The sequence below is a fragment of the Hemitrygon akajei genome, chromosome 4 (genome assembly GCF_048418815.1).
Source record: "Hemitrygon akajei chromosome 4, sHemAka1.3, whole genome shotgun sequence".
Taxonomy (NCBI): Eukaryota; Metazoa; Chordata; class Chondrichthyes; order Myliobatiformes; family Dasyatidae; genus Hemitrygon; species Hemitrygon akajei.
The window spans coordinates 116,278,767-116,292,779 of record NC_133127.1 but is presented as its reverse complement, the minus strand read 5'-3'; the positions used below and the strand labels follow the sequence as shown (position 1 = coordinate 116,292,779).

The 14,013-nt window shown below is 45.8% G+C and overlaps 1 pseudogene; it reads left to right on the top strand.

The window, feature by feature from the left end:
* The first annotated feature begins 9,183 nt into the window (after nt 1–9,183).
* LOC140726011 (cold shock domain-containing protein E1 pseudogene) lies at nt 9,184–10,272 on the top strand (annotated as a pseudogene).
* The last annotated feature ends 3,741 nt before the right edge of the window (nt 10,273–14,013 follow it).

Genomic DNA, 14,013 nt, shown 5'->3' with positions numbered 1-14,013 from the left:
GAAACAGTTACCCGGCGGGTTTTTCCAACCTTTAGGAGTTCGATCCATCGGGGTCTCGTTGGGGGGTGGCCGTTCACTTGTGGCCTCTCCGGTAGCTAAAGCCGTTCTTTCGTGGTGAGGTCGCCAATCCCAGGCAAGGAAAAGATGCACACGAACCCCCCCCCCCCCCCCCCACCGGCTGTCACTATTAAACGCTGTCGCAGGATTTCTAGCGTGTCTTCTGGTGCATTCTGGTGAGACAATGACCACAGTCACCAGCTTTGCCTCGCCGTGAAACGAGGGACACCGCACGTATCTCTCTCTTCTCTTGGGTCATTGACCCCCCCTTCACTAGGGCTCTGGCGATTCTCACAAAGGAGGGGGCTGGGATCATAACACCTCCCCTCTTAAAAACGTTTTTACCAGCAGTTAAAATGGAGTGGTACAGAGTCTTACAGGTTTTTAGGATTTAACATAGTACAAAAGCTTTTCTTTTAATTACAGAGCTGTACCGTCATACATTTTTCAGCATCTAAACAGTTAACGATTACAGTGGCACTTCCTTTAATATGGTAACATCTAGTCCCTGACTAAAGGTTGGTAGCATCAGATTTCAACAGGCAGGGTTCCAAGGGGGTTGTCTTTGTTATTCACATGCTTTGTCAAAATCCCGTACAGCCGGTTTTTCTATTTAAAAATGGCGTCCCCATTAGCCGTCACCTCTTTTCCGGTGAGTTCCTACGTGGGGGACCTGGGTAATTTGGCGAGGTACTCTCCCGCCTTTCCATTCCATAAGGGTTATTCTCTCAACACCGTGTCCCAAACTTAAATCATCGTGGGAATTTCCACCCAATTCTTTAATGTTACACAGGTAGCTAACCCTTTCGTCAAGACCATGCAGGCTGATGGGTTTCAGTTCGAACCTTTCCCTCAGGCCGCATTTAAATTTCGGCCTTTTCACAGCGCTCTCTTGAATAACAACAGCTTGTGGGGCACCTTTACATTCCAAATCAACTTGTAATCGATGCGCAGGCACTGCGTTACCAAGCCCTCGTTTCTGTAGCTTGGTTGCTTCTTCTGACACCAATCTAAACTTTAAATTTTCTTCATTCGATTTGGGAACTACAAACTTCCTGTTCCCTTCAATAATAATGTTTATCCCCCCATGGTCGAGTTACACTTTAAGGTTCACCACCCCTTCGTGTACCAACACCTGGGAACCCTCCTTTCCCCCAATTACCAGGGTTAACCCTGTCTTCACTGAGCCCAGTCCATCTGACCCACAGGGACTGCATTCCTTTTCAACTGAATCAAATACCTCAGACTTTTTCTGAGCTCCATTACTAGGTTCAGTACCATGTGCATCCACATCTTGGACACACTCAAACGGGACATCTGCCTCTTCCAGGCTTTCAATACCCGTACCCTTTTCAAATTCTAAATTCCCCTGATCCTCCCAGTTCCTCTCTGGGCAGCTCCCTTCCAGAGTAAACTCAACCCCGCGGGCTGAAACAACCTCGTCTGCCAACCCAGCAGACCTCTCCAAGGTAATGGCATCCTTTTCATCTAGGACTGCCTTCATCTCATTAACGGGAACACCTTGATAACTCTCAACTTCTTCAAACAGGACTGCCACCCCCGACAGATCATCCATGTCCAACTCTGGACCTTTTAACAGCTTTTTCCGTTTCTCATTGTTATTTCCTACCTCTAGGATCTTTCTCTTCGTTAAGGGAAGATCTAGCTCCTCTCCCTTAACCCCTTTCACTTTACTACTCTTTGGTTTACCACCCTCAGAACCCTCGTGGTACAGGGTCGGTAGGACCATCTCGGCCAAATCAATACTGGCCAGATTTAAACTGCTCGCTTTCTCAGCTGCCTTTCTCGACAGGCTGCGAATGCTCGCGCCTGTGGTACAGACTGGAGATGCGAGGGGCGGAGCTGCAATCCTCACAGGCTGTTTGGGCCGTGTCACCCTTGTCCAAACCTGCCCACCCGGCTAAATCATTTCCGAGGAGGACGTCCGCGTCAGTTCTCGGGAATTCTGATGGCACCCCTATTTCGAATGGTCCCGATACTAGCTCACAATCTATAATTACCTGATGTAGGGGCACCATTTCTATTCTTGTACCTATCCCCTTCACGGCGACCATTCCCCTTCTCTGACCGAAATCTAGTATCTCACGGCGGATCAACGATAGCTCCGCCCTGGTCTCTCGCCATATTCGGACGGGAATGGGTGGGTCTCCCCCCTTCACGGACACGGTTTCGGGTGACAGTCAAGTCTCTGACCCTTCTCGTACTCTGTCTACCCGGGGCTCTCTCGTCGATTTACTGATTACCACGGCACACCCGATAGGGACCGCTGCTTTCCCTTTTTCTGGCTCCTTTCTCGGAGCAAAGCACCTAGAGGCAATATGTCCTCCCTTCACACAATTAAAACAGGTGAAGCCCGGAAATCTCGGGCTGCCTGGCCTTTCCCCCTCAACCTTACCACTAGCTCCCGGCGGGACCTCTGCCTCAGCCGGTGGACTTTCCCTACCGTTCCGACGGTCTCTCGGGTAACCTTTTGGCGAGGAAAACTTTGTCCTTTGGGTTAGGGCATATTCATCTGCGAACCTAGCAATTTCCGAGATGGACTTATTCGGCTTCTCATTCAAATACATCCGGATCTCCTCCAGAACACACCCTTTTAATTCCTCAATCAAAAATAACTCCCTGATACGCCCATAATCCCCATCCACCTGTTCCGCGGTGCACCAACGGTCCAAGAGCACGCCCTTTTCATAGGCTAGCTCGGTATACGTTTGATTCCACCCTTTTCGTAAATTTCTGAACCTTTGTCTATAAGCTTCAGGTACTAGCTCGTAACTCCGGAGAATGGCCTCCTTTACTTTGGCATAATTCTCCGCTTCCCCTTCCTCGACGGCCAATGCCGCATATGCTCGTTGTGCCTTCCCCTTTAACACACTTGTAACAACGCCACCCACTGTTCTTTGGGCCACTTTTGATTTACTGCCACCTTTTCAAAAAGCAAGAAATAACTATCAACATCCGACTCTTCGAATGGAGATACTACCCTCAACTCCCAACTAACATTAAACCTCTCGTCTCGATCTAACCCTAGATCTCTTCGCTCTTTCTTTAACTTCTCCATCTCCAAGTCATGTTCCCTCTGTTCTCGTTTCTCCTCATACTCTCTTTGCTTTTCAGCTCGTTCCCTCTCGTTCTCAGCTCGTTCCTTCTCTTTCTCGGCTACTTCTAGCTCTTTTAGCTGAATTTCATGCTGTCTTTGCTTTTCAGCTTGGTCCTGCTCTTTTTTCACCTCTAACCCCTTTAGTTGGAACGCCTGCTCCCTTTCTTTCTCTCTCTCAGCCCGTTCTTTCTTTCTCTCAGCCGCTTCCAGCTGCTTTATTTTAAATTCATGTTCCAACCTTAATTTCTCCAACTCTAGCTGATCCATCCCACTAGCTGGTACTTTTTCAGGGATATTTTCCATTACCTCAGCTTCGAACACTTTCTTCCCAATGTAATACCGAGTTATGGCCCCTCGCACCTCCCGCTTTTTCATGGACGACCTCACTTCTGTGAGGTCCAATCCCTTCACCAAATTTAACAAGTCTGATTTGGTGGCCGCCTCTAGCGCCTCCACAGTCGGGTTTTTCATAAATTCATCCACGTCCATCTTTGCTGGTTTCCCGTCTGGCTACCCGCGTACCAGATCCAAATTTTTTGACTTACAAACCCAATTCACTGCCCTCCCAATTTGGTTTCAAATCTCGAGACGAGGCCCCACGTTGTTACGTATCCCGTAACTGGATCACTTACTAGCAAAGATAGAGAGGTCCGCTGAAGTCTGATGGTACCATTTTTAAACATTTTTATTTATAAAGGGGCACAAAAGTAAGGTTAATACAAACATTCAGATAACATATGTCGTCAATACTCAATCTAAAGTGCAGGTATAGTAATAATCAATAAGAAATAAGCTCTATCGTTGTCTAGGGGTAAGGTATATATTATCCGCTGTATATCTAAAAGTCTCTTGCGTTCACTGCAGTTCCACCAGCTGCCGTCTTCTGGGGTGTCGCGGTGGTGCACTTTTGTTAGAGAGAGAGAGATAGAGATTGAATGAAACAGTTACCCGGCGGGTTTTTTCCAACCTTTAGGAGTTCGATCCGTCGGAGTCTCGTTGGGAGGTGGCCGTTCACTTGTGGCCTCTCCGGTAGCTAAAGCCGTTCTTTCGTGGTGAGGTCGCCAATCCCAGGCAAGGAAAAGACGCACACGAACGCCCCCCACCGGCTGACGCTATTAAACGCTGTCGCAGGATTTCTAGCGTGTCTTCTGGTGCGTCTGGGGTGCCGTCTTTACAACCCCTCTTATCTGAACTCACGGGGTCTCAGATGTCAATCAGGTTGGGATGATGCAATCTCTCTCCATCTCTCCACCCACGTTGCCCTGAGGGTATACACGTAGTACAGTTCCCAATTCACAAAGGTGTCTCCACGAGACAATGACCACAGTCGCCAGCTTTGCCTCGCCATGAAACGAGGGACACCGCACGTATCTCTCTCTTCTCTTGGGTCATTGACCCCCCCTTCACTAGGGCTCTGGCGATTCTCACAAAGGAGGGGGCTGGGATCATAACACTGCAAAGGGTTGTAAATTTAATTGGATTCATCTTGGGTACTTGCCTACAAAGTTCCCAGGACATCTTCAAGGAGTGGTGTCTCAGAAAGGCAGCATCTATTATTAAGGACATCCAGCACCCATGGTTTGCCCTTTTCTCACTGTTGCCAATAGGTATGAGGTACAGAAACCTGAAGGCACACACTCAGCAATTCAGGAACAGCTTTTTCCCCTCTGCCATCGGAATCCTAAATGGACATTGAACCCTTGAACACTACCTCACTTTTTATATATATATTATTTCTATTTTTGCATAATTTTTAATCTATTCACTATATACATTGTCATAAGTCAGGTGTTGAATCGGGACCCAACTGCAGGACACAGACACTGGAGTCCCGGAAAGAGGACGAGATGGAACCCAAGGACGGGACGGGATGCAGTCCAAGCAAGGGAAGCAGGATCAGGAAGAGGGACTGGGAACAAGAAGCCTGGGGTGGACTCCAAGCCTGAGACTGGACAAGGACCCAGAACCTGGGTCTTGCCTCAGGCTTGGACCCCCAAACCCAGGCGAGGACGTGATGAGGCTTGGCTAGGGACTTGGGGTCTTGAGGCTCGGATCGAGGCTTGAGGCTGGGGGCTGCGGTCTTGGAGCTTGGGGAACTCGGAGGCTGGAGCTAGGGGCAGACCAGAAACTGTACATCAACATAGAGCCGGACTTATCCACCAACAAGCTGGGGCTCATCTATAACTCCACACAAAGGTGGGGCCTGACCTAGCTGATGGAGGCAAAGACAAGACAGGTTCCCCCCTGCAGGGCAAAGGCAGAACAGCCTGACTTACCCCATGGAGGCGAGGACAGGAAGAGACAAACACCAAAGAACGACAGACAGTTCCATCTCTGCCTCAGGGTTGCTCCGAGTAGTGTCACGGCCGGCAGCCTTGGCTGGCTACGGAAGCAACCAGATCCCTACCTAGCTCAGAGTGGCTGATGGCCACACTGCTGGCCCGGGAAACAGCTGTATCCATCCTGCAATGGCAGCTCCAACTACAACCAGCAAGGCTTCCAGAAGCCATGGTTCTCCAATGCGGCCCCAAGGATGGCAAGAGCCCATTCTACCAGCCATCTGTGCCATGAGAATCTTGACAAGATGACCACCCCCCAACCACACTCAATGCCAGGGCCACTTATAATCCCAGTTCCAATATGAGCCTCAGGTGTTTCTGGTTAAGTCCAACCGCAGCAACGGACCGTCGGAAAACCCGGAGCCCGGAGTCCGCGGACTGGACCAAGGACTACGGACTGAACCATCACATGCATACTATAATTGATTGACTTATTTATTTATTTTCCCCCCCTTTTGTACCCTAGGCCTGCAGTATAACAAAGGACTACTTTATGTTTTAGTAACACGTCGTTGAATGCGCTATTAGGCGCATATTGATCTGTACGTGTGTTAAGAGTTTGGATTTCTGCCAGTAAAGAACCATGAAACTTAGCTCCCATCTCCAGCTTATTTATTCATAATGTTGTTGTGTAGCCAGGCCACATACACAACAAATTGGCGACGAGGTTAATGAACCTACATCACATCAGAACGCCGTGTTTTAATTGATAACGACACTCGGAAGAAGAGCGCAAGGAACGAGCCAAGGAGCGGAAGAAGGAGGCTGAGCGAGGCCGTGAGTCTGAAAGGAAGCGGGAGCACAGCCGGGGTCGAGAATGTCGGGAGACCAAGAGACGCAGCACATCCAGCCGAGACCACAGCCGGCACTGACCCCCAGGGACTGAGGGTCTGCCTGTCCCAGAAGAGAGATTAAAAGGAGTGACACACACACACATCTAGACAGAGTGAACTTGTGGTGCTAGCAGAAAGGTCATGTGGGTCAAAACGAAAACAAGGTGAAATCGGGGCTAAATTAACATAACAAAGATGGCAATGATTGGAACCACCACAGCATTTGATAGCGGCATTGAAGACTGGGCAACTTATATTGAAAGAGTGGAGTTATATTGTGAGGCTAATGGTGTTAATGATGAAAAGAAAGCCAGCGTCTTACTCAGTATTATGGGAGCAAAAAGATAAGGCCTGCTACGGAGCTTGTTAAGCCCTGAAAAGCCAGCTGACAAAACGTCTAAGCAAATAGTAGACACTGTCGAACAGCATTTAAACCCCAAACCACTGGTCATTGCTGAAAGATTTAAATTCCATAATAGGAATCAGAGCAAAGATGAAAGCGTTTCTGAATATCGTGCTGAATTGCGCAAATTATCAGAACATTCTCAATTTGGAGCTGGTTTGTTGGACGCATTGAGGGACAGGTTAGTGCGTGGCATGCACTGTGAAACCACACAGAAGAAGCTTCTGTGTGAAAGAGACCTTACATTCGAGAAAGCACTAAACATTGCAGTATCAACGGAAATAGCAGCAGGGATGCTTCCGAGATACAACAAACGTCTCTGGAATATGCCACAAATAAAATGTCACTGAACAGAAATGAAGGAAAGAAATGTTATTGTTGTGGGAACAGGTCACATGACCCAGATGTCTTTTGGTTTAAAGACAAAGAATGCAGAAACTGTGGCAAACAGGGCCACATTGACAGAGCACGCAAAGCTAGTCAACAGTAGAAAAAGGGCAAAATACAGAGAAACAAGAAACCTCAGAAAGGAAAATACAACAAGGTACACAAAATGAAAGAAGGCAGTTCTGATGAAAATGACTTCAACGAAAGTGGATTGTCTTTTCGGCAACTTCACAGCGTGAAAGAGACAGATGATCGAAGAGTAATATGGATCACTCCACAAGTGGTGGGTGTGAGACTAAAAATGGAGTTGAACACAGGCTCAGCTTTAACAGTGATCTCTGTACACGACTACAAATGACTGTTTCCTCACATACCTCTGAAGTGAACTAAACTACTGCTAAAGACTTACACAGGACAGAGATTGCGTCCCAAAGGTAAAATTAAAGTGACAGTGACCTACAGAGATAAAATACAGCAGCTGAACTTCTGTGTACTGAAAAATGGAGGACCACTGTTGCTGGGACATGAATGGCTCAGGAAAATCCAGTTGGATTGGCAAACCATTAAGGCACTAGTTGTGTCAATAAAGGAGGGCAGTGAGGCTACATCTGAGAGACTGTCACAAATACTTGCTGACTCTAAGGAAGTGCTCACAAAAGGAATAGGAACACTTCCGGGCATGAAGGCAAAGGCTGAGGTTGAGGAAAATGCGTGTCCAAAAATTTTACAAAGCCAGACCAGTGTCATATGCAATCCATATTAAAAAGCTTCCAAAAGGGATGGTGTCATTTCACACACAGTCTGAGTGGTGTTACTTTGGAATACTTTGGAATCGTCTACCTGCTGAACCGTGTCTACGCCCACCTGGACAAGCCGGCGAGTACGGTGAGGGTCATGTTTTTTTACTTCTCCAGTGCATTCAACACCATCCGCCCTGCTCTGCTGGGTGAGAGGCTGACAGTGATGCAGGTGGATGCTTCCCTGGTGTCATGGATTATTGATTACCTGACTGGCAGACCACGGTACGTGCACTTGTAACATTGTGTGTCAGACAGAGTGGTCAGCAGCTCTGGGGCTCCACAGGGGACTGTCCTGTCTCCCTTTCTCTTCACCATCTACACCTCAGACTTCAACTACTGCACAGAGTCTTACCAACTTCAGAAGTTTTCTGATGACTCTGCCATAGTTGGATGCATCAGCAAGGGAGATGAGGCTGAGTACAGGGCTACGGTGGGAAACCTTGTCACATGGTGCGAGCAGAATCATCTGCAGCTTAATGTGAAAAAGACTAAGGAGTTGGTGGTGGACCTGAGGAGGGAGAAGGCACTGGTGACCCCTTTTTCCATCCAAGGGGTCAGTGTGGACATGGTGGAGGATTACAAATACCTGGGGGTACAAATGAACAATAAACTGGACTGGTCAAAGAACACTGAGGCTGTCTGCAAGAAGGGTCAGAGCCGTCTCTATTTCCTGAGGAGACTGAGGTCCTTTAACATCTGCTGGACGATGCTGAGGATGTTCTACGAGTCTGTGGTGGCCAGTGCTATCATGTTTGCTGTTGTGTGCTGGGGCAGCAGGCTGAGGGTAGCAGGCACCAACAGAATTAACAAACTCATTCATAAGGCCAGTGATGTTGTGGGGGTGGAACTGGACTCTCTGACGGTGGTGTCTGAAAAGAGGATGCTGTCCAAGTTGCATGTCATCATGGACAATGTCTCCCATCCACTCCATAATGTACTGGTTAGGCACAGGAGTACATTCAGCCAGAGACTCGTTCCACTGACATGCAACACTGAAGAAGTCATAGGAAGTCATTCCTGCCTGTGGCCATCAAACTTTACAACTCCTCCCTTGGCGTGTCAGACACCCTGAGCCAATAGGTTGGTCCTGGACTTATTTCCACTTGGCATAATTTACTTGTTATTATTTAATTATTTATGGTTTTATATTGCTATATTTCTGCACTATTCTTGGTTGTTGGGACTGTAACAAAGCCCAAGTTTCCCTCGGGATCAATAAAGTATGTCTGTCTGTCTGTCTGTCTGAATTGTGGAGAAAGAAGCTATGGGTTCAGTATCCAAGTCCACTAGCCCTGCTAAGAGTAAAGAAAAGGATTGTGAAGAGGGAGCAATTGCATATGATGAAGCTGGAATAAGAATGACTGTACTAACCATATAAAGGAGCTGGAAGGATGTGCAATTCCACAGCTTGCTGATAAGATTGAATCTAGCATTTGTGAAGTTAAAAGAACTGGTCTGGAGAGTGCAGTATCAATCAAAATTCTAAATCGTAACCCCAGTGCTAAGAGACTTGTAGGATATGTGGCAGCATTGAAAGACAATTTTGGTTTCATCAAAACTTCTCAACATGATCAAGAAGTTTTCTTTCACTACAGTGAGTTCTCACGTGATGTTGATGAGTTGGAAGTTGGAGACATTGTAGAATAGTTTGTCAAAAGGAAAAGGAAACAAGGTGAGTGCTGAAAAAGTTGCCAAGATTACAGCAGTAAATAGTCCCAGTGACGAAGTCTATCCAACAGTCTATAATGGGAAAGTGTTGAGGCCATTGTGCAGTGTCGATCCACAGCAGGCAGAGTATCAGGGACTTATTGAGATTACGGAGGAAGGGACTATGAAAGGTGAAGTATATCATTTTGGCATAATTAGTTTGACAAACAAAACAGATTGTCTTCAGAAGGGAGAAACTATCAAGTTCCAGCTATGCACTGTGGCTCAAACAGGATAAAAGTTGGCCTTTGCGAGAAGGCACCATGGACTGTATAAAAGACGAGTTTGGATTCATTAACTATGAAGTTGGTGATGGTAAAAATCTCTTTTTCCATGTGAATGAGGTGTTGGATGGTGTGGAGTTGCAGCCTAGAGATGAAGTTGAATTTTCTGTCATCTTAAATCAGCATACAGGAAAGTGTAGTGCCAGCAATGTATTCCATGTCAGTAAAGTCCCAGGCCTGTGGCAGCTCCACATCCTAATCGTTTAGTTCATCGTCTGAAGTGCATCACCTTGGATGACGAAAGTGCTCCAAAATTAGTTGTACTTTGCCAGCCAAAGGGACCTGTTGACACCAAGGGATTTACTGTGCAAAGAAAGATTCATCAAGCTGGAGTGATAGATTGATTTCTTTTCTTCCCCCAGAGACTTGAGTCATAAATGGGTCTTAGACCAAAATAAGAAAAAGGGCTTATTATAATTTGATATTATTATGTTACTTTGTTAGGATTAGATATTATTAAGTTACTAAGTAAACAAATGGTAGGCATTTGTATGTTAAGGGTAGACATTTTTGTTTAACATAGTACCCCTGAACAAAACAGTGTCCCTCTGGGGCCAAGGTGTAAAACATTCAAAATAGCAAACAAACATTCAAAAATAGCGAATAACATAATTCAAAATATCAAGAAAAGAAGCATCTTCACTCAAAAGAAAAACATTTGTAGTCTAAGACCCATAGAACCACAGAACCATAGAACATTACAGCACAGAAACAAACCTTTTGGCCCTTCTTGGCTGTGCCGAACCATTTCTCTGCCTAGTCCCCCTTACCTGCACCTGGACCATATCACTCCATACACCTCTCATCTATGTACCCGTCCAAGATTTTCTTAAATGTTAAAAGTAAGCCCGCATTTACCACTTCATCTGGCAGCTCGTTCCACACTCCCACCACTCTGTATAAAGAAGCTCCCCCCCAATATTCCCTTTAAACTTTTTCCCCTTCACCCTTAACCCATGTCCTCTGGTTTTTTTCTCCCCTAGCCTCAGTGGAAAAGGGCTGTTTGCATTCACTCTATCTATACCCGTCATAATTTTATATACCTCTATCAAATCTCCGCTCATTCTCCTACGCTCCAGGGATTAAAGTCCTAACCTATTCAACCTTTCTCTGTAACTCATTTTCTCAAGTCCCGGCAACATCCTTGTAAACCTTCTCTGCACTATTTCAACCTTATTAATATCCGTCCTGTAATTTGGTGACCAAAACTGCACACCAAAGTTCTGGGACTTTTATATATATAAAAAAAAAATCTGAGTGGTTAGGGAAGGCTTGAAAGCAAGTACTTAACATAGTTTTATTGACCCAAAGAAGTTTTAAAAACTGCAGAACAGTTAGACAGTAGACAATGCACAAAACAAATATCTTTGTTCTTACCCTGAGAGACAATATCCAGCAATCAATGGTACAGTCTCCCGGTAGTGTTCAGATGCACACAGTCCAACCTGTCATTAATCTGCTCAAGCACAGGAAGGCAGCACTGAAGAGTGAAGCCAGGCCTCAGCTGAGCTCAACCTCGCTGTCATGCTTCCATATTTCTAACCTGGTCTACAGCAACAGGCAAGCCCAAGTGTTGAGGCCTAGTTCTCACTACAACTGAGGTTACACAGCTCCCATGTCCACTGTCCCTCCACCATACAAGTGTAATAGGCCTGAGGCAACCTACATTATCACTGTACAACAGAGTCTTGCAATCTCAAGTGAAACGTCCGAGACACTCTCCCACGGTTATATTGAATCAACTCCGATGTTTCCAAATAGCAGATGGTAGGTCAGCTTCCCTGAACCCAAACTGACTTCTCCCCTATCCTGACCGGCCTCTTCAACACCTCGGCTGGCTCTACCATCAATATCAGTCCAGCTCCTCTGATCAATGCACAGCTCACTGATGGAGTGGCCCTGTACTACCCTAAGTTTTGGAGCAGAATTGTCTTTGGATCATAGAAAAATACATTTTACAAAGTAAAAAGCACCTTTCTTTGGCCCCCGAGAGCCAGCTGCACTCACACACGCAGCCATCTTATTGGAAGTACATAATACTTATTGATGATAGTGCATTTGTTTGATCAGTAAATTTGTGGACGACATATAAAACATAGAACATAGAAAACCTACAGCACAATACAGGCCCTTTGGCCCACAAAGCTGTGCTGAACATGTCCTTACCTTAGCAATTACCTAGGGTTACCCATAGCCCTCTATTTTTCTAAGCTCAATTTACTGGTCCAGGAGACTCTTAAAAGACCCTATTGTATATGGCTCCACCACGGTCAGCCCATTCCACGCACTCATCACTCTCTGCATAAAAAAACTTACCCCTGACATCTCCTCTGTACCTACTTCCAACCACCTTAAAACTGTGCCCTCTCATGTTAACCATTTCAGCCCTGGGAAAAAGCCTCTGACTATCCATACGATCAATGTCTCTCATCATCTTATACACCTCTATCAGGTCATCTCTCATCCTCCGTCACTCCAAGGAAAAAAGGCCAAGTTCACTCAACCTATTCTCATAATACATGTTCCCAATCCAGGCAACAACCTTGTAAATTTCCTCTGCACCATTTCTAGGGTTTCCACATCCTTCCTGTAGTGAGGTGATGAGAACTGAGCACAGTACTCCAAGCGGGGTCTGACCAGGGTCCTATATAGCTGCAACAGCACCTCTTGGCTTCTAAACTCAATCCCATGATTGATGAACCCAATGTACCATATCCTTTCTTAACCACAGTGTCAACCTGCGCAACAGCTTTGAGTGTCCTATGGACTCAGATCCCAGGATCCCTCTGATGCTCCACACTGCCAACAGTATAAATATAATTATTTATATAAATCAATTATAAAAATTGCAAGTAAAAAGTGTCCCAACACTGACCCCTGTGGCACACCACTAGTCACCAGCCTCCATTCCGAGAAACAACCTTTAACCACCATCTTCTGCTTCCTACCTCCAAGCCAATTATGTAAATTATCCACCTAACTCTCCTATAATTCCATAAGACCTAACCTTCTAGATGAGCTTACCATGCAGGACCTTGTTGAAGTCTCTGCTAAAATCCAAATAAACAACATCCACTGCCCTACATTCTTGGTTTCCTCATCAAAGAACTCTAAACAATTTGTCAAATATGACTTTCCATGTACAAAGCCATGCTCAATACTATTAATCAGACTCTGTCAATGGAAATACTGATAGATTATGTCACTAGAATTCTCTGCAGGAATTCCCACAGCTGATGTCAGGATGACAAGTCTGTAATTCGGTGCCTTTAGCTACCTTCCACTCTCTGTGAACTTCACTAGTGGCTCATGATAAGGCAAATATCTCTATAAGGGCCTCCACAATTTTTTCTCTAACCTCTCAAAAGGTCCCCAGATGTCTTTGATCATTTATTTACCTTAGAGTCAGCAGGATCTTAACAATTGCAGGATATCACAGACATTCTGCAACCATGATTCACTGCTCTCTCCTCATAAATACCAGAGCAAATAGCTTCCACATATCCAATATTCAAATAGAAGAAATTTCGGGTCACTCAGCACTAGCTATTATTACAGCAGAAGCAACAGCTCAAACTGATGATGAAGAAAAGCTGGGTGTTGTATGTACATATGGAAAATGACACTAGCCCAGAAATTCAGTTAGATAACAGTATTTGTTTCCGCTCCAGAGTTCTGAAATCCCATCACTCTGAAAGTTTTAAGCATGTGAGTCATGCTTGCCAACTGAGAGGCTTTCAAACTCTTTTCTGAAAAATTTTCTGTGGGTGAAAGCGTCATTAATCATTCCCTGGGCCACATTTCATAGCACAGTGTTAGATGGCTATTGTTCTAAGAAAAGACTCATACTTACCTCCCATACTTCAGGGTCTCCTGCTCACTGATAAACTTCCTGACGGCCACAGATCCCAGCAGTCCAATGATCCAGCATCCCAGTGGTCTGAGTTTTCCTAATGACCTGATGTCCTGATATTCCCTGATCATCCATTTGCCTAGAGGAGGACTCAACAGGTTCTCTAATCACAATGGCATCCCCAAACCTAAACTCTGGACTTAGTCTCAGAATTGAGGGTGTGTTTTCCTTC